We start from the raw sequence: 20,829 nt of genomic DNA, 5'->3' as shown, positions 1-20,829 counted from the left end.
TACAGAGCATACCAACTTTCCAATGGTGTTGCTAGAATTCAGAGAAATTAAATGAGATAATGTATGTAAGTAATTACGATGATGATGGTTTTTTTCTTTAAGAAAATCTATTAAACAGCAATAAAATGAGCATCCCTTTGCCTCCAGCGGTTGAGAAATAGTAAGTATCTTGTTAAATAATAGGTAAAGTTTTCTGTAAAACATGAACTTCTGTTATCTTTCTGTAGTGTGAAACTCATACAGAACGCTTGTGGTTCTGTATGGTGTGAAGGATCATGAACTTGAGGAAAAAGACCAAGCACTGGGATGAAACTTCTGCAACAAGGGCTCTGCTGCTCTGGTTTCTTTTTCCCAGTTTTTATGACCTCCAGCTTCTGGTTCTTCTGTTTTTGAAAACCAAAGCTTTCCAGCCTGGGGCAAGGCCTCGACCCTTTTCCTTGGGGTTCACTCCTTGGGTTTGGAAGTGAAGAACCAGGACTCAGGGGTGGGGAAGTGTGGGGGGCGGCTCATGCAGAGCCAAGACCGTCCAGCTGGCAGAGCCCGGGTGGGAAATGCCTGGGGACCCAGAAGGAGACCCCTCAGGGTGCACCATGTCCTCTCCAGAGGCTCCGTGGCTCCTGGTTTTGAAACTCAGAGAAATGCAGCAGCGCAGCTGGGTTTTGAATCAAGGATGTGAGGCAGCTGACAAGCAAATCCTTCCCGCTTTATGATAATTCTTTCACCTTATTCCCTTTGATATTTGTAAGAAGAATACACTTAGACTCTCAAAAACAGTGACTTTTTATCAATATCGTTTGCTTAGAAGCAACTGAAAAACAAACTGAGTCAGATATAGTGATTTGGAGGAGATAGATTCACCCAAAAGCCTTCCAATGAAAAGGTTTAAAGATGTTTTGTGTGAGTAAAAGAAAAGCAGATATTGAAGTGATCTGAACAGATTAGGAGAAAGAAAACCGAGAGCTGAGTGTCACCCTCCCCCCACTGACTGTATGGGGTAAGTTCGGGATTGGAACACTATTTCTGGTGGTGTCACACCTTCCGGTGGGATGCATTTATTCGTTTATGCAAAGAGCGTGTATCCATTGAGCGCCTACCTTTGCGGGTGGTATTTGAGAGACAGGTAGTCCCCATGAAGCATCAGATGTGGTCTTATCCCTGAAGGGCCTCTAACTGCTAATCCAGAAAAGTGGAAACAACTGCATTTTGACGTGCAACGCGCTGTGGTAAATTCAGACACAAAGCCTGTGGACACACAGAGGGTGAAGCTGCTCAGTGGTACTCGAGCTGGTGTAGGAAGCGCTGGTCTTCTCTACCTGCGGGGGCTCTAGAAGAGTTTCCTCAAAAGAGACAATTAACCAAAGGCGAACAGTCATATTCAGGTAACAGCCCTATTGAGCCCAGCTATGTGGAGGACATTGCCAGACTATTATTGCCAGGTTATTTTCCGTCTAACAACGCAACGAGGATACTCAAGTTCAGAGAGCGTGGCTTGCCCGGGGTTGAAGGTTAAGGGCCAGACCCTGGAGCCAAACTGCGTTTGGGAGCTTGGCAAGCTCCTAGGCTTCCCCGGGCCTCAGTTTCCTCTTCCGTAAAAATGGGAATATGACACCACCACCAACAGTCAGATCTTCATCAGTAACGTCCACAGTCTGAATGAGTCAATGTGCGCTAAGCAACCTTGAATGGATACTTAGCACTGAATCAGTGTTCGATACTTTTGAAGTATTCAGTTTCTAAGTGGTTGGGCTGGAATACAAATCTCGGTCACTTCTCTCAGCTATGCCCCCTGCCTATGCCCTGTTTCCCAGCAGAGAGCTGAGATCCCTCCAAGGACTCATTAAGGACATTTAAGACATCCTCCTCCCGCTGGTGAAGAGTCTTTCTTTCCAGGTCACTTTCAGTGTTTTGTTTCCCCTGAGGCCAAGTTGCCGATCTTGGCAGCACCAGTCTTGGTAAAGGGATCAGATCGACACATCCAGGAAAGATGAAGGTTTGTGACTGGGCTTTCCAATCTGTAAAGTACATAGACATTGAGTCTAGCTATTTTTGTATTGTTATAGCAACTTTCTCTTTTCAGTGTTAATACATCATAAATCTTTCCTGTCCCATCTGTAGAGGAATTGGGATGGTTTTGGAGAAGCGGTTGAGCTCTGGGTCTCTATAGTGGAAACTGTCCTGAAGATATCGGTGTCTCTCCCAGCTCCAGGTAAGGCCACGGTAGGAACTTAGTTGAATTACATCACCTCTCTGGCCATCATGTTCTTATCTGTATCTACAACAGGAGAGGTCAATCCTGCTTCATGGAGTTGGCTTCAAGATGGATTGAGAGCCTGGATGTAAATTTTCAATCCTAGTGCCCGGTAGTCCATGTTAGTCCCCTCTCTTTCCTTTCCCCTGCTTAAGGAGGTCCTTGAGGATTCTTGGAAGGTGACATCCAGCAGAAAGCAGGTGAGGAAGAAGGCCAAGTGCCTGAAAGGGGTTTGCAGGCTCGCAGTTGGGACTCACCTCGACCAAGTTGCAAATTGATTGTTTCTTTATCTGAGAAGAGCTGGGAAGAATTAATTCAAAGTGGTTGGTGCAAAGCCCAGCTGGTTCCAGGAGTAGTAAGTGAGCATTGATCTAGGGCTTTAAAGTTTACCTATAACACCAATAAACATTTCTTCTGGACCTGATGACATCAGGGAGGTAGATGTTCATGAGGCCACATTTGCCAGGTTTTTCCCTGTGTCATGGGCTTCTCCGTCTCCTTCCTGAAATGCTGGAGCTCTCCACACAAGGCCCCAGACATAGTTTTCAATGTCATGTGTATCCTGACATCTGCAGTTCAGACCTCCCTCTGAAATCAGGATTCATACACTTTACCTGGGGATCTAATTGGCATGTCATATTTACCATGGCCTCAAACCAAATCCCTGATATTTCCCCTCAAACCTGCTTCATCTTATCTAATAGCAACTGGAAATGGCTGAGGCCAAAAAACCTTGAAGTCATCCAGGATGCCTCCTTCTCTTCCCATCCCATCTGCAAAGACCTCGTGCCAGCTCTTCTTCCAACAGGTATCCAGAACCCAACCTCCTCTCATCTCCATGGCAACCATATTGGTCCAAACTACGGTCGCCTTCCATCTGCAAACTGTGGGCCCTCCTAGGCACTCTCTGCTTCTGTCTTCGCCCCTCACAGCACCCAGGGAGAGCCTGAGAAAAATGAAGTCAGATTGTGTGCTTCTTCGCTGGACAGTGTGCCAGCGCTCTCTGACTAAAGCCGAAGTCCTGAGGATGTGTGATTTTTCTCTCCTTCCTCATGTCTCTCCCATGTCTCATGTCCAGCTCTTGTGCCCCTTGCTCACTTGTCTCCAGCCACCTGGCTCTGCTTTGCTACTTTTCAAGCATCTGGACCAGCTCACTGTCCTCCGGGTACCTGCCTGCCTGCCCTCCTTCTGGCTTCAAGTCTTTGCTCCGATGTCATCTTGGCTCAGAGACTGTCACTTCTACCCTCTGTAAAGCACGACAACCCTCCCCCCACCCCACCCAAGAATTTCCTGTTCTCCTTTCTTTCCTTTTTTCCCTACAGCCCTTATCATCTGTACCATGTTGTAGAGTTAACACTTATTTTGTTTACTCTCTAGGAAGATAGAATACTTTTCCTTTGTTTCCTCAGTGGCTGCAACAGTGACCAGAACAGTTAACTGGTATTTCCATTTATGGGTACTGATTTTGAAGGGTTAATCTGACTTTTCTAACTCAGAAAAAACAATTTTTGTTTAAGTCAAACAACAAAGAGTTGTCATCTTTGTTTTCAAATTTGCATAGGAACTGCTTTTTCCTGGCTTTAGAGCTGGAAGGACCTACCTTCTCTTTGTTCCTCTGTCCATCTGGGGCACCAGGTTCATGCACATCGTAGGGTTTCGCCTTCACCTGTTTAGTGCTTCCTTAGGAACAACAACTTTAGCACAGCAAGTTCCACATTTCTTTCCTCCTTAGGTCTATAGAGAATATGACAATTTAGTTCATACTATCCTTATACATACATTATTCTGTTCATTTTCAAGCTATTTTTCAAAAAGGAGACAAAGAATAATTTACAAATGCAACACTTCAGATTCATAATAAACTTCTCCTGTTCTGGTTGTGTGGGGTGATGATCCTTTTCATTTCTATAGGATAAGAACACAGATTATAATTTAGCAAGGCCAGGACTCAGTATTTCTCTAAGTCAGTGATTTAGAGATTATTCAAAGATATAATGTACTCTGTAGCTACTCACAGCCCAATGGCTATGTATTCTTTTAGTATTTACTCGTAATATTCTTATTACTTGCAGATACGTTTTTTCTAATGAAGAAAAAGAACTCATTTTCTATGATATGCGTTTCAGAAACTGGCAACTTTATTTCCACTTCAGAGCTCAAATACACTATTTCCTTTAGCTCAAACAGTCTTTTGCAATTAAACTGAAGGGTTGACTTCTCATTATAATATCCCTTTATTTTCTATGATTATATCTCATAAACATTCTTTGCCGAGCAGCATTTTCCAATAGGTTATAGTAAATGACCCTGCATTTGGGGAGAAGGGGTAATGTATTGATTGATAGATGATAGCAAAGGCTATTGCTAGTACTTGGTGCAAGTTGAGATGGGGGATTTGTATACGTTTGTAAGATGATTAACTGTAGTAGGGGACACATTCCACGATCACCAAAAGGTGACAAGCCATGTAACTAACCTGAGGATACAACTGAGAGGTTTGGCTCCATTTGCTAGGTTGTAGGGTGCACGTGTGCGTTTACTGATCGTTCAATCGCTATGATAGATCGATAGAGCCTGCGTGTTGGTTTAAGTCCTTTATTATTAGATTATTTGTGAAGCAAAAGTCAGGTCCATCTTGCGCTCACTCCTCCAGCCTGTGAACAGCCCTTTGTTCATTTCCAAGGGCGGCTTCTGGCCCTTCAGATTCCAATACCATTAAGCCCATAAGACACAGTGTTGCACCAAATGATTGATGCCCTTGGAGCTGGATGGCCTGATGGAGCAGGCTTCTCAGAGCAAGTCCAAGTTCAGTGGTCGAGAACCATAAACTTAGCAGCTGCCCCTCCACTACAACAGCGTTTCAGTCATCACCACCAAAAGACACTGGACCCGGCTCTCCCAGCACATATTTCTTGTAGGTTCCTGGAGCTCTCGCAGGCTTCAGTGACAGCTCCAGGCGCCTACAGCAGCAGCAAGGCAGCGTGTGCAGTACTCAGTGATTTATATTTGCGTGGCTTTTGAGCTAGTCAGCAAAAAGCACTCATCTATCTTCTCCTCCCCAGGAAGTTGGACCACGCTATTATTCATATTTTGTGGATGAGGAAACTGAGGTGATGGACCCTCCCAAAGTGAGGAGATTGCAAAAAAAGAGACAAAGCTCTTTCTTGATCCAAAAGTAATATTTGACATCTGATCTTCTAACAGGTGGTATTGAGCATTTTGATGACTTAGCAGAGATGGTATTTGATGGAGACATTCACACCAGTGGAAAACACTGCTGCTCCACTGTGATGATTCCTTTTAACTTTCTGAATATATTGTTTAGCTAGGGCTTGTCAAGCTGGTAGATGAAGAAAGGCCAATGGGACCTCTTTCTTGCTCTGCCTCCCCTTGATCAAGTTTAGACCGAGAAGCGCCCAAGGTCCCTGCCCATGGAGTTGCCAAGACTCGGCCCACAGCCTTGTAGTAATAACAGACAATACATTTGGAAGAGCGGGCTGCATGCCTTGCTTCTTTGCTTCCTCCAGGATAGGCTTGCACCAGAATTATTTCCTAGATGTAATAAATTTAGGATCCTCCCACAGTGGAACTGACAGCAAAGGCAAAGACTGTCAACCCACCTCCCCCCGTGATGGAAAACTTCACAAGGTTTTCCCAGCAGTGCATTAGGGCAGCTCCGTAAGAACCCGCGGTTGTGCGCGCTTTGAGACTTCACGTCTTCCATTAACCAATTCTAAGACAGAAGACCAGTGTCTTTATTTCCCATGTTGTTGAAGTACTTTACATAGGCTTTAACCCAGTTGCTAAATTGCTTGAATTTGTTAAATGTACAAAAGGGCCTCCTCCCCGTTGATGGAGTAAAAGTAGATGTTTGATTAAGTAGATAGCTAGATGTGCTTTTTTTCTCCCCATCTGGGTGTGCTAAGGGGGTATGTTTGAAACTTAGCACTCAGTTCATGCCTTTCATAAGGGGAGGGAAGAGGGTATTTAACAAGGTTCATAATGACAGATAGAGGAATTGACACCACAAAAGAAAAAGAATCATTCTAGCATTTCGTGACAGTTCACAGACAGATGTCGTTGGCTAAGTGAGAATCTCGTAGACGTGGGGGTAATATACACCTTATATGCATATGGATTAGCGAAAGCAGACTGTCAAGTCGGTGAGTGTGAGATTGTCAAATATGAGACATAGCTGCAGAAAACCTGGAGAACTACTTACTATTTATTTCTTCTCTTAAAGACCCAATCCTGTTGTCTTTTCACAGACAAAAGACTGAGTACTTTAAGGACAGAGGCAGGCCAAGGGTAGGAGGGAATTGAAGCGTTGGATTGGGGCTTCCGGAGGACAGCAGGGTTAGTAGTCTATTCCCTTTGAAGTGTATTTTTCATCTTATCCTAGGCCAACCATTCTCTTCTTTTTCAGTAGCCCTTACCTCACCCAACAGGCCAATATCTAGTCCCATCTTCCTGATGTCCATGATGAGGGATTCCAGAATTGCAATTGATGGGACCCCGGATAGAGCAAGTTATCTTTGGAGTCCCTTGGAATTAGTTTGACCATGGTGGTCAACCCCATTGAGGTGATTTTAGGCTCTGGACAAGATGAGATGCTTTAGAGAAACGTCACTGGCCTTCTGAGCTTTGGTAGAGGTTGGGTAGGTGGAGAGTGTCACCAGCCAGAGACAGTTTGGTTTGGTTGGGTAGATGGACAGTGTCCCTCGTTAGAGTCAGGTGACCTGGTTTTGGTCATGCTTCTCTCTCCAGCCTTGGGCAAGTCCTTCAGGTCACCTTCCTAAGCATCAGTTCCTTTGTTCATAAGATTGGAATGGTTGACAAGATGGTCTCTGTGGTCTCCCCAGAATGATCCTCCATGACTTGATTTTGGCTTTGGCAATGTTTTTCTGTGGGCTTGCATAGACCTGAGATCAGCCTTGGCAAAAAGCTCTGCAGGCTCTTGGCCCATTATCTGTAAGTCCACCCTCCCTCTGTCCTTTAGTGCCGTGCTTCCCAGAAGTCCCCAAACACTGAGGGCTAACTCTTCCAAAAGCAGTCAGAGCTTATCACACCCTGAAACATGCACCAACACAACCAGTAACTCCATCACCTACTAACCTATACTGACTAAACCTCTTTGGCCAAACCTGGATGGTTTGACTTCAGGACTGTGTGAGAAGGAGTGAAGAAGTAGACAGTTCTCCTACCTGAAACATAAGTAAAACAGATACGTGCTAGAGAGAAAGATCCACGTGCCTTTGATCTGTGTAGTGCCCTCACAGAGAAGCTTGATGTTTCTTGCTTGCAGTAGGATTTTCTTGGGAAAGTCCACCTGAGTAAAAGGAGAGAGACACCTGGTGAAGATCAGAACTCTTGGAAAAGGCTGCCCCCTGCCTCAGCAAGGGGAGATTTAAGGAAGATGAGTTAATATCAGACTAAAGTAAGTGTATCGATCTGAGGGAAATTCTGAACTCTGCTGTGAGCTAGGCCGTTGGTAAGTAGGAAATGCTTTGGGGAAAACCCATGACTTCCCCAAATGCCTATGTAAATGCCTACAACACGGAAAATGGGCAGGGAGACCCTGAGATCTCAGCAAACACTGTCACTTCAACTGGAAATGTTGAGCTGAAACTGAAGAGAGGCCATGAAGATCAGAATTACAACAGTGTGTAGGTTCAAAGGCCTACAATCATCTGATGCTCAGAAAAGAGAATGTGATGAAAGTGTAGAGAACATCTGAGTGGAGCAAAAATTCTTTGTAGGGAAAGAGAATATGATAAGAATTATAGAAATGTGTATAAGAAATTATGCAAAGTAGATAGATGAAATTGCCTCTGGTTAAAAAGGCCAAACAGCCCAAGCAAAATGACCTGGGGGGGTGGTAGTTTGAAATGGATATATATCATCCAAAAAAGTTTCACATGGTAGGTGAAATTTTCTTAGTGTTAAAGATGGATAGGTTGTGAAAATGTCCTTATCAATTAGAGATGCCTACTGATCTATTTATGGGTAAATGAGCTGTGCTTTAAAATACTCCAGCAAAACAAAAACAACAACAAGAATTATAAATAAAAAAGGCAGCTGAGGGATGGAACCGGGTTCGTAATATCTTTGATAATTGTTGATGGAGGTGATGGCTATATGGGGATTCATTATGTGATTATCTGTTTTTGTATATATTTGAAAATTTCTGTGATAGCATTTTTTAAGAAAGAAAAAGAAGACCACTATTTAAATACAAATGATAGCTTGAGATAATATTTGCAATGCATGTGAAAGAAAGTCCATATATACATATATTTGCTCATATACAAAGAGCTCTTACAAATTAATAAGAAAAAGAAGTAACTCAATAAGCAATGGGCAAATCACTTCATTATACAACTTACAAAAGAAAACAAAGGCCACTGAATACAAGAAAAAGATTCAGCTTTAGTAGCGGTTAAAAAATGAAAATTAAAATATATTGCAAGGTATGACTTTTTATTTATCACACCTCAAAGATTGCTGTTAAGGGAGTGGAGAAAGCGGGTCTCCTTGGTGGCATTCATAGGGTAGATTAGTGCACCACTGAGCATTGCATGTCAATATGAATCAAAACGTAAAATGTATAAGTGTACTTTGTAACTTCAAGGAATGCATGCTCAAGAGCTAGGTGTGTGTGTGTGTGTGTGTATCTGATTTGTTGGTTCTTTTTTTCTTCTTTCCATTGTACTCTGAGTCTTTTTTTTTTTTTGCGGTACGCGGGCCTCTCACTGTTGTGGCCTCTCCCGTTGTGGAGCACAGGCTCCGGCCATGGCTCAGGGGCCCAGCCGCTCTGCGGCATGTGGGATCTTCCCGGACCGGGGCACGAACCTGTGTCCCCTGCATCGGCAGGCAGACTCTCAACCACTGCGCCACCAAGGAAGCCCTGAGTCTTCTTTTTTTTAAATTAATTTTTACTGGAGTATAGTTGCTTTACAAAGTTGTATTAGTTTCTGCTGTACAGCAAAGTGAATCAGCTATACGTATACATATAACTGCTCTTTTTTGGATTTCCTTCCCATTTAGGTCACCACAGAGCATTGAGGAGAGTCCCCTGTGCTATACAGTGGGTTCTCATTAGTTATCTATTTTATACGTAGTAGTTGGTTCTTTAGAATGAGGTTTTTAGAAACAGAAATTGAAAACAAACTGAATGTTCATCACAAGATAAGATAAAATTTGATATGTTCCTATAAATATATGTTCCTATAAATGAGTAGTTTTTATAGTAGTTCCTGTAAAAGTAGATGATGTAGATGATTTTTTGAGATGAAAAGATACCCACTATGAGTAGTTGAGTGAAAATTCAAATTGCAAAATGCTTTTAAGCATTTCACAGGTTTTTCATATATATATCTACAAGGCTCTCACTAAAATGTTAACATTACCTGTGGGTGAGAGGTTCTTGAGTGACTCATATTTTCTTCTTAATAATTTTCTATATTCTTTGACTGTATTACAGTATTATTAGTAATATCTAATATTATCGATAAAGCTATGTAATATAAAAAATTGTAGTTGAGATACCTCATTTGATTTGCTTCATAGAATTAAAAAAGTGTTAACAAGAAACTAAGTTGGGTCAAAATTATGTTGGAAACCATCATGATAACTGACTAATTCATAAGGAAAAAGAAAAATATATAATAAGCAAAGACTGTTTTGAAAATTAATTTAATTCTAAGATATCCATGAGTCCAAGAGTGTTAGATGCAAATATTTTGATAGCTTAATTATCAACTTTATTGGAAAAGTGAAAGACAGTTTATTGCATACTGGTAAATAAAACCCAGATATACAAAATTTAGAAAGACCCATAAATATGTCTCCAACAGCATTTATTTATTTTTTCTTTTCTTTTTTTAAAAATTGAAGTATAGTTGATTTACAATGTTGTGTTAATTTCTGCTGTACAGCAAAGTGATTCAGTTATACATATATATATATATTTTTTAAAATATTATTTTCCATTATGGTTTACCATAGGATATGAATATAGTTCCCTGTGCTATATAGGAGGACATTGTTGTTTATCCATCCTATATATAATAGCTCACGTCTGCTAACCCCAACCTCCCATTCCATCCTCCCCCAACTCCCTCCCCCATTGGCAACCACAAGGCTGTTCTCTAAGTCTGTGAGTCTGTTTCTGTTTCATTGATAAGTCCATTTGTGCCATATTTTAGATTCCACATATAAGTGGTATCATATGATATTTGTCTTTATCTTTCTGACTTACTTCACTTAGTATGACAATCTCTAGATCCATCCATGTTGCTGCAAATGGCATTATTTCATTCTTTTTTATGGCTGGGTAATATTCCATTGTCTATATGTACCACCTCTTCTTCATCCATTCAGCTGTCAATGGACATTTAGGCTGTTTCCATGTCTTGGCTGTTGTGAATAGTGCTGCTGTGAACAGAGGGGTGCATGTATCTTTTTGAATTATAGTTTTGTCTGGATATACGCCCAGCAGTGGGATTGCAGGATCATATGGTAGTTCTATTTTTAGTCTTTTAAAGACCCTCCATATTGTTTTCCATAGTGGCTGCACCAACTTACATTCCCACCAACAGTGTAGGAGGGTTCCCTTTCCTCCACACTCTCTCTAGCATTTATTGTTTGTATCGAACAGCATTTATGATGAATCTATCACACATCTTGAACCCCAAGATTTAATACACAGCTGTGGAAGCCATATTAACTAAAAAGAGTAGACACACTTTTCAAACCAGTATAACAAACAAAATGCTCTTTTAGAACATGAGATGAAGGTGGGAAACGTTACAACTGTCCCATAGAAAATAAGCTTTAAACACAGAGAATTTCTATTTTTACATAGTGGAAGCACTAGTTTCTGAAATAAAATTGGCTAATGAAACAAATTTGGATGATGCTTTTGAAGCATTTGACTGTTTTTACTGTGGTAAAATACACATCAAATAACATTTACATCATAACCTATTTGTACAGTTCAGGGGTGTTAAGTATATCCACAGTGTTGTAAGCCATCACCACAATCATCTCTAGAACTTTCTCATCACCCCAAGGAAACCCCATACCCATTAAACAGTTGCTCTCATTCTCTCATTAAACAGTTGCTCTCATTCACCCCTCCCCAGCCCCTGGCAACTATTAATCTGCTTTTATCCCCATTAATTTGTCTATTATGGATATTTTCTATAAATGGAATCATACAACATGTGGCCTTTTGTGTCTGGTTTCTTTCACTTAGAAAGTTGTTGAGAGTAATGTTCATCCATGTTGTAGCATGTATTTGTTTTTCACTCCTTTTTATGGCTGAACAACATCCCACTGTGTGATATTTTGTTTATCCATTCATCTGTTGATGAACATTTGGGTTGTTTGTATCTTTTGGTTAATGTGAACAGAGCTGCTATGAACATTTGTGTACAAGATTTTGTTTGAATACTGTACCTGTTTTGAATTCTTTTGGGTATAGACTTAGGAGTGGAATTGCTGGGTTATGTGGTAGTTCTATGTGTAACTTATTGAGGAATTACTAATTTTTTTTCCACAGCAGCTGCACCATTTTAACTTCCTACCAGCAATGTATAAGTGTTCCGGTATCTCCACATCCTCATTGATACCCATGAATTTCCAGTTTTTTGGATTATATCTATTTTAATGGTTGTGAAGTGGTATCTCATTGTGGTTTTAATTTGCATTTACCTGATGACTAGTGACATTGAGCACCTTTTCATATATTTGGTGGCCATTTGTATATCTTCTTTGGAGGAAGGCCTATCCAAGTCCTTTACTCATTTTTTAATTGGATTGTGTGTGTTTTTGTTGTTGAATTGTAAGTGTTCTTTATATATTCTGAACACTTTAGATATTCTGGCTGTATACTAGAGTTTATATATTCTAGTGTCTAGAGTCATGTTGGAGGCATGATTTGCAAATATTTTGGTCCATTCTATGGGCTGTCTTTTCACTCTCTGGGTAGTGTTCTTGATTTACTGATGCACAAAATTTTGTTGAAGTCCAACTTATCTGTTTTTTCTTTCATTGACTGCATTAATGTCAATCTTAATGTCATGTCTTAATGTCAATTTTCATTGCATTTTGGGATATTCAAATTTATCTGTAAGAGGAACTCTGGTGTGTTTTTATCACCCATGATTATTTACTTAAATGTATTTTCTTTCCCTGAAATAATTTTGTATTAAAATGTCTGTTTCCTTTGTTGTTGTTGTTATTCTTCAAAAACTGCATGGTCTTCATCTAGTTGGTGAAAATAAAACTTTAGTGTAAAATTAAGAAGTTGGAAGCTTTTCATGGGTTTTACCTGTTGTCATAAAAAAACACCGTGACCTTGGGCTTCGCTGGTGGCGCAGTGGTTGAGAGTACGCCCGCCGATGCAGGGGACACGTGTTCGTGCCCCGGTCCGGGAAGATCCCACATGCCACGGAGCAGCTGGGCCCGTGAGCCATGGCCGCTGAGCCTGCGCGTCCGGAGCCTGTGCTCCGCAATGGGAGAGGCCACAACAGTGAGAGGCCCCCATACCACAAAAAAAACAAAAACAAAAAACAAAAAACCCCAAAAAAACTGTGACCTAAAAGCTAAAGCTTTCTATGTTAGAGAGATGAGATGTATGCTATAAGTGGAAAGAAAGCAGCTAAATAGTACTTTTGAAAGTAAAAAGTGATTTCAGTCATTACAATTGGATCCAATGGTTTGTATTTTCTGATACTTAAGAAATTACAAATCATTATGTACTGAACCATTACTTATTCATTGAGAAAAAAATGTAGTCGCCAACTTTAAAAAAGGATTCAGGTGCTTCCCCGGGCTTCCCTGGTGGCGCAGTGGTTGAGAGTCCGCCTGCCGATGCAGGGGACACGGGTTCGTGCCCCGGTCCAGGAAGATCCCGCATGCTGCGGAGCGGCTGGGCCTGTGAGCCATGGCCGCTGAGCCTGCGCGTCCGGAGCCTGTGCTCCGCAATGGGAGAGGCCACAGCAGTGAGAAGCCCGCGTACCGCAAAAAAAAAAAAAAAAAAAAAAAAAAAAAAAGGATTCAGGATGATTGTAAAAATGATAATGTGGTTAACAATATCAATTCACGGGCTATAAGAGTAGTGACCAGCTATATTACTAGTGACAAATCAAATACTTGAGCTCATTTTGTTGTTAGTTTTATAAAATGGGGATGCAACTTTAGTTTTGGAGAAAATTGATCCAAAATAAAAAGTTGCAAGGCAGCATTACAATAATTCCATGCAGAAACATCCTTATAGAGTTTGCTGTCAGAAATCTCATTAGAATAAAAAGCATGGAAGTACAGATATGTCACCAAAAAAAGAGATACAGATGGCAAATAAACATATGAAAAGATACCCAACATTATGTCATTAGGGATTTGCAAATTAAAGCAACAATAAGATATACCTACACACCTATTTAAATGACCAAAATCTCTAGCACTGATAACACCTAGTGCTGACGGGAATGTGGAGCAACAGGAACTCTCATCCATTGATGGTGGGAATGCAAAATGGTGCAGCCACTTTGTAGAACAGTTTGGAAGTTTCTTACAAAGCTGAACATTCTCTTACTATATGATCCAGCAGTGTGTTCCTTGGTATTTACCCAAGTGAGTTGAAGACTTAGGTCCACACAAAAACCTGCATGTGGGTATGTATAGCAGTTCTATTCATATTTGGCAAAACTTGTAAGTAACCAAAATGTCCTTCAAAAAGTGAGTGTTTAGAAAAGTGTGGCCCATCCAGACATGGATGTTACTCAGCACTAGAAATAAACAAGTTATCAAGCCATATAAAGACACTGAGGAACCTTAAGTATATGTTACAAAGTAAAAGAAGCCAATCTGAAAAGGTTACATACTGCATGCTTCCAACTATATGACATTCTGGAAAAGGGAAAACTAAGGAGAGAGTAAAAAATACAGTGGTTACCAAGGGTTGGGGGCAGGGAGAGATGAATAGACAGAGTACAGAGGATTTTAGGGCAGTGAAACTACTCTGACACTATAATAGTGGATACATGTCATAATACATTTGTCAAAATCCATAGAATATACAACACCGAGTGAACCCTAATACAACTATGGACTTTGGGTGATATTTATGTGTCAGTGTAGATTCATGGATTATAAAAAATGTACCATCTGTTGGGGATGTTGATCGTGGGGAGGGTATGAGTATGTGGAGACAGGAGGTGTAAAGGGCATCTCTGTACTTTCTGCTCAATTTTTCTTTAAAAAATAAGGTCCAGGCTGGGGTGGGGAGAGGGATAAATTAGCAGTTTGGGACTAACAGATACACACCTCTATATATAAAGTAGATAAGCAACAAGGACCTACTGTATAGCACAGGGACTATATTCAACATCCTTTAATAACCTATAATGGAAAAGAATCTGAGAAAGAATATACATATATATAACTGAATCATTTTTCTGTACACCTGAAACCAACAAAACATTGTAAATCAACTATGCTTTCATAAAAAAATAAGGGCTATTTAAAAGAAGGCTGTAAGTGACTGGTCTATTTAGAATGCCACGGGTAGATTGCTCTAGAAAATTAGGTCTCAAGACTTATAGTGTTAGAATTCTCAGGGTAGGTGACAAAATGGTGTATCAACAGTTTTGGCTCAGGAACAACAGGAATTAAGGGGGAATTAACAAAAAGATTTTAAAAGTAAGCATGAGAGGGGCTTCCCTGGTGGCACAGTGGTTGAGAGTCTGCCTGCCGATGCAGGGGACGCGGGTTCGTGCCCCGGGCCGGGAAGATCCCACATGCCGCGGAGCGGCTGGGTCCGTGAGCCATGGCCGCTGAGCCTGCGCGTCCGGAGCCTGTGCTCCACAACGGGAGAGGCCACAACAGTGAGAGGCCCGGGTACCGCAAAAAAAAAAAAAAAAAAGTAAGCATGAGAATCTCTTCAGGAACTGAGGGCCATCCCAGACTTGTGTGGAAGTGGGAGATGGTGGTTGGGGAAGAGGAGGGTCAGAAGTTGCACAGAGATGACAGTTTGGCAGAAAGATTTTTGGCTTCTCCACTTGCCTTTTGCTCACAAGTCTTGGGACACGTTCTGCTTCTTTTCTTGACTTCATAAATCTTCAACAAGGGTCCAGACCACTGATACCAGCACCTGTTGGGTGATATCAGGGTTGAGGAAAACCTGTCTGGTGTGAGATGTTGAAAAAAAAATACTGGTGGTAGGTGTTCAACTCCCCACAACCCCCAAAGCTAGAAAATTATACCTACAAGGACAACCCTTCTAGGACTGCCACACCCCTCGGGGAGTGACTCTCCAGTTTGAACCTGTGTCCTCACCCTGAGAGCTTGTTGGAATAGATTGGTGGTGCCCACTCAGAATCATGCTGCAGTGGGTCTAGGGTGAAGCCCTTCATTTGCATGTCTCACAAGTTCCCAGGTAATACTGATGCTGATGGTTTTTGAGAGCCACTCCCTAAGGGCTTAAAGGTGGCATCCTGACTGGAAGAGTCTCCTAGGGTGTCTGCAAAGAGGCATTTGGTGGTGTTGTTCTGGGCTCCCTCCCTCCCCTTAAATTCCTGGGCTCCTGCAGTCTAGGACCCACCTCCCCTAAATACACATGGCTAGAGTGGCCGCTGCCCCCTGGAAAATGAGCTCCACATATCAGACATATGATGCAGTACAGCTACTTCAAACAACCAACAAACTGGGTAGCAAATGCCATCTGAGAAACATGGTTAAGTGCTAACTGAAACAATGTATAGTTTTCAACTAAAACAGTTATACACTTTGACATGGACTGAATATCCATATCCTCCACAAATCCCTTTGTTCAAGCCCTGACTTCCCACTGTGATGGTATTTAGTGGTGGAGCCTTTGGGAAGTAGTAAGGTTTAAAGGAGGTCACACGGGTGGGACCCTCAGGGTGAGATTAGTGCCCTTAGGAGAAAAAGAGGAGTGACCCCCTGTCTATTTCCCCTCTGTGTGAGCACACAGTGAGGAGGGCTATCGACAAGCCAGGAAGAGGGTTCTCACCAAGGACAGAATCTATGAGCACCTTGATCTCGGATGTTAGCCTGCAGAACTGTGAGAAGTAGGGTCTGCTGTGTAAGCACCCCACCCTGGGGCATTCCGTCAGGGTGGCCTGAGTGACAGACCCACCTCGTTTCCTGTCAGGGCCACACCCTCAGGTGCCTGGAGGTGAGCTCTTCACACCCTCTGCTCCTCTACTTCCCAGGTACAGCCACACCCTCACCTGCTTCCTTCTCCTCTCTTCCAGGAGGCCAGATACTGAACCTGATGGTGAAATCTATTGACCACCTTATAAAGCCCTCTCAGAATCGTATCTGATTGTTCAAACTTCTGGCCACCACCTGTGTCAGGTTGTGTTCATTCAGACTCTGAAACAAGGGTTGACATGCAGGTAGTTTCTCAGGAGATGATCCCAGGAGGCCCTGGTGGCCGAGCTGGAAGATGAGTTGGGGAGGGAAGGAGGCCAACACGGGTGCATGAGTGCACAGGCGACACTGTGGGCAGCTGCACCTGAACCCCATGGGGCCTCTGGGAGACAAGGGAGCATGCCTAGGTGTTCCACCTGAAGGAAGCTGAGCAGCTGATCCATTGACTCATATCAATCGTCCCTGGGGGCTGCTCCCCAGAGGTGATAGTCTTCTGGCACTTTTGCCCAATGACCAGTGTTTGTGTGTGTGTGTGTGTGTGTGTTTGCGTGTGTGTGCAGGACAGGTGGGAGCCGAGGGGTTGGGAGAAGGGCATCTCCATCCTTGGTACCTTATCTTTTCCCAATTACCAGGAAGATCAACAAGGCTTTCCTTCCTGCACCTCGAGGTCTGATTCAGATCAGCGAAGCATGTTTCTCCCTGTCTGGTTATTGGTGCCTGACAGTCCTCTAAGTTGGGTACTTTACCAATGAGAGAGCAGAAGTTTCACATTAAAAAATATCCTGAGCCAAATAACACAGAGTCCAGTAGCCCTGGACCACAGATCTCAAGGCTGTGAGCCCCAGAAGCTTCCTGGAATGGTGTCGGAGTTTGTGCATTTGAGGGGCAGTAGGGGTACGTTTTCCTAGAAGGGGAGTGGTAGCTTTTATCGGGATGTTGATAGGCCTGTGATGCATCCACCCAGGAAGGTTAAGTACCACTGGACTAAAACTGCTGGAGCACGTTTACACAGAAACGTAGTCCCTCACAAAAGCAAATGCCCATAGCAGTGTCCTCCCTGTCTGATGTGAGGAAGACACTGTTGGAGTAGAGGAAATGGGTAGAGGAGAGAGGTACACAGGAGTGGAAGAGAAACCCCCAAAGCAACGTGACACTGGGAACTTTTAGCCTGGGGCTCAAGCTTGTTAGCTTCTTGGGTGAAGCCAAGTAGCAGCACTGTGTCGATGTTTTTTGGTCCAGGAGGTTGCTCACACCTGCTTGCCAAGCTGAACCACAGGATAGATGACACCAAGGCTTACTCTGATGTCATGTTTGCTATGGAACTCCCTCCCTCCTTCCTTCTCTCCTGCCTTCCTTCCTTTCCTTTCAGTCCATTCCTTCCTTCCTTTCAGCCTTCAACTCTTAAATCTTTTCCTCCATACGTCATTTATCCAACCATCTACTGTCAACTGTCTATTGCTACATACCAGGTCTTGGACCCGGCTCTAAGCCTATGGCATGGTAAGTTATGGTGCCTTCACTCAACAGCCCCAGTGTTTAGTGAGGAAGACGAACATGAAATCTAATGCCATTCTGGATGATCAATGCTATGAAGAGGAGATAAGTAGACTGAAAGCCCCAAGGACACCAGGGGCTTCTTTATAAGTGTTTGTGTCCCCCCAAAATTCATATGTGAATTCCTAATGCCCAATGTGATAGTATTAGGAGGCGGGGCTTTTGGGAGGTGCTTAAGCCATGAGGGTGGATCCCACACATATGGGATTAGTGCCCTCATAAAAGAAGCTCCAGAGAGATCCTCAGCCCCTTTCACCACGTGAGGACACAGCGAGAAGCCTGCAACCAGGAGGAAAGCCCTTATCTAACCGTGCTGGCACCCTGATCTCAAACTTCCAGCCTCCAGAACCGTGAGAAGTAAATTTCTATTGTTTATTAGCTACCCGGTCACTGGCATTTTGTTGTAGCAGTTCCAAAAGACTGAGACAATGCACTGGGTGACTTAAGATGTTATTGAAACTTGGACATAATTACGGTTTGATATTCTCTTGGTCATCCACCTTCTAAGTCTCAAAGCACGTTTTAATTTCACCTTTACAAACAAAGATGATCCAGAGTACTGGGGCTTTGTGATTTTCTTCCAAGCAATGGGAGTGGGTTGTCCTACTGTCCTGCATACACATTTTTGGGGTCAGCAGCACATGCTGGGTATGGGCTTGATATTGGGACTAAACCTGCACCCAGGGACTGTGCGACTAATAACTGATCCGTCAGTGACCTAACCCATGGTATGTTACCACTGCATCTGCCTAGCTGATGGATGTGGGCTCCCGTTGGTCATACCCAGAGAGGGCTCAGGCCCACTCAATATTTTCTCTCCCTTGAGGTGTAGTCCTAACAAAGTAAAGAATATATGGGAAGAATGCAAGTGCATCTCTCCTCCAAGGTTCCAGAGCGGCCATTTTCTTAGACACAGTGGCCTGGATAAAGCTTATTAATTACTTTAAGTCGATGAAAGTCATTTGCTAGTCTCATAGCAGGTGGGTAGTGGGAGCCCACATGGGTCTCACCCATACAAGGTGGGAATATGTCTTTATTTCAACCATAAGTCCCTCCTCTTTCTGGGCACAATTTATTGGACTAGGGTTTGTCTCCTAACCTAAGACGGGCCAGTTAGATTTTCTTTCCCAGGAACTTGGAATTGTTACTTGACATGCTGATTGATATCCAAGGAAGGTCATGAGCCTGAGGTTGAGATAGTTCTATTCAGTTGTTGATGTAGATGCCTCAACAAGGAAATGCATTTTGCAGACTCGTAGGAATAAGAGGCACTCAGGGAGGAAGAGGGAAGACACGGTGAGACCTGCTGCCAAGGAAGGAACAGTCGAGGTTCCTGGCTGTGCTCAATTGGGACTTCCCTGCTCCTGGTTCTAACTTCTGATAAGCCCCGGGGGACCTCTCTGACTTTGGTTATCACAGACACCCCTTATTTCTTATGAGGAAAGAAACAAAGAAAGAAAAGAACATGAGAACACACTTTTTACTTAAGGCAGGTTGAGTCGGTCTCTGTTACTTGCAACCTACAGAACTTGACTTCTTGTCCTAAAAGAGAATCTCAGAGTGTGGGTTATTCTCATGCTTGCTGACCTTGGGCAGTTGAATGTCTTGAGATAGTCCTTTAAAAGCAGATTATTATGACTCTAATGACAGGTACATGGAATGTTTAAGTCATGACCCTAGAATATGACAAGAGCATCAGGAGAGAAGGAGGAGCTGGGTGAGAACAGGCTGGATCGCCCTGAGGGAAATGAACGTAAGTGTCGGACAGAGAGGAGGTAGCCATCGAGGAGAGCAGGGATGTCTCCATCCTGAAGGTTTCCAGAAATAAGAGAGCAGTTGCTCATTGGGGACAGCTGGGAGTGTCTGGTGATGAAGTGACCCTCGGTTTTTCCTTCTCTTTGGCCTCTTGAGTCTCCCTCAAGGCTTGTTTGTGGCCATATTTTGTGCTGAGGGGTGAGGTCCTGCATCATAGGAATTGGTCTGGCCGGCTCTGTGGCCAGATTTGATGAGCAGACCTGTGAAAATTCCCCACTCTGCAATCCCCTGGATTCTGGTATCCTAGCTGGCTCATCAGAAATACCATGAAGGCGGTGGGAGAAATGACCGATCCAGAGAAAACAGTGAAACCAAACAGGAAGTTGGAAAAAAGTGAAATTTTACTATGCATTTTCTTGCCCTTCACTTGTCTCTATTTTTCTGGCCAGGATTCATCTCGAGAGACTATTTTTACTCTGTTCCTGATCCAGCGAAACCTCGAGGTTCTGCAAATCTTACCAGATTTAGATTCCATTTGTGTTTTCTCTGTAACCTCTTATTTCTGGGAAAGGGAGAAAATCTGAAGGCACAGCTTCACTTTGCTGTGTGGCCTTGGTCTCTTTTAGGAGGAGGGCGTGTAGGGCCTCAAGCTGCCCCACTGGGGAGGAAACCAAGTGAAGACTAATCTCTTCTCCAGAGTTTCTCTGCTCTTTGAAGCCCTGCCTTTGGGATTTCAGAGCTGGGTGAGAGGCAAGTCAGAAGTGTGCCTTCTCCCTGTGCTTTCCTAAAGTTGTCTTGACACCGTTTCAGAGCCGTCCCTCATGCCAGTGTACTCAGGAGTGAAAGGCCGGCGGTGGCACACACCCCAAGGGTTCAAGACAAAGTCTCCCACACAGAATTTTCTCACACTCAGCATGCAGGGCAAGGAGAAACAAAGAGGCACAGGCTGAGCGCTGCGGAAATCACAAGACGAAGACGTGGTCGCAGCTGTGGGGGACGGCAGCTGCCGTGCTTACCATTCAGGACTTCTTGTAGCTGGAGTATTCCTAATAGTGACACCAGTCAGCAAAGGAGTTTCAGATGGGCTT

At 43.2% G+C, this 20,829-nt stretch overlaps 1 long non-coding RNA gene across 1 annotated transcript; it reads right to left on the bottom strand.

Moving 5' to 3' along the window:
- Positions 1-324: 324 nt before the first annotated feature.
- On the bottom strand, positions 325-7,579 carry LOC112412707 (uncharacterized). The gene is made up of 3 exons (XR_003005848.1): positions 7,453-7,579; positions 3,849-3,982; positions 325-1,242 (listed from the first exon to the last, which is right to left on the bottom strand). It is a non-coding gene; the product is annotated as an uncharacterized LOC112412707 (long non-coding RNA).
- Between the last annotated feature and the right edge of the window lie 13,250 nt (positions 7,580-20,829).

Source organism: Neophocaena asiaeorientalis, unplaced genomic scaffold, assembly GCF_003031525.2.
Source record: "Neophocaena asiaeorientalis asiaeorientalis breed wild unplaced genomic scaffold, Neophocaena_asiaeorientalis_V1.1 scaffold191, whole genome shotgun sequence".
Taxonomy (NCBI): domain Eukaryota; kingdom Metazoa; phylum Chordata; class Mammalia; order Artiodactyla; family Phocoenidae; genus Neophocaena; species Neophocaena asiaeorientalis.
The sequence above is the reverse complement of the archived record's forward strand: the minus strand, read 5'-3'. Positions and strand labels throughout refer to the sequence as shown.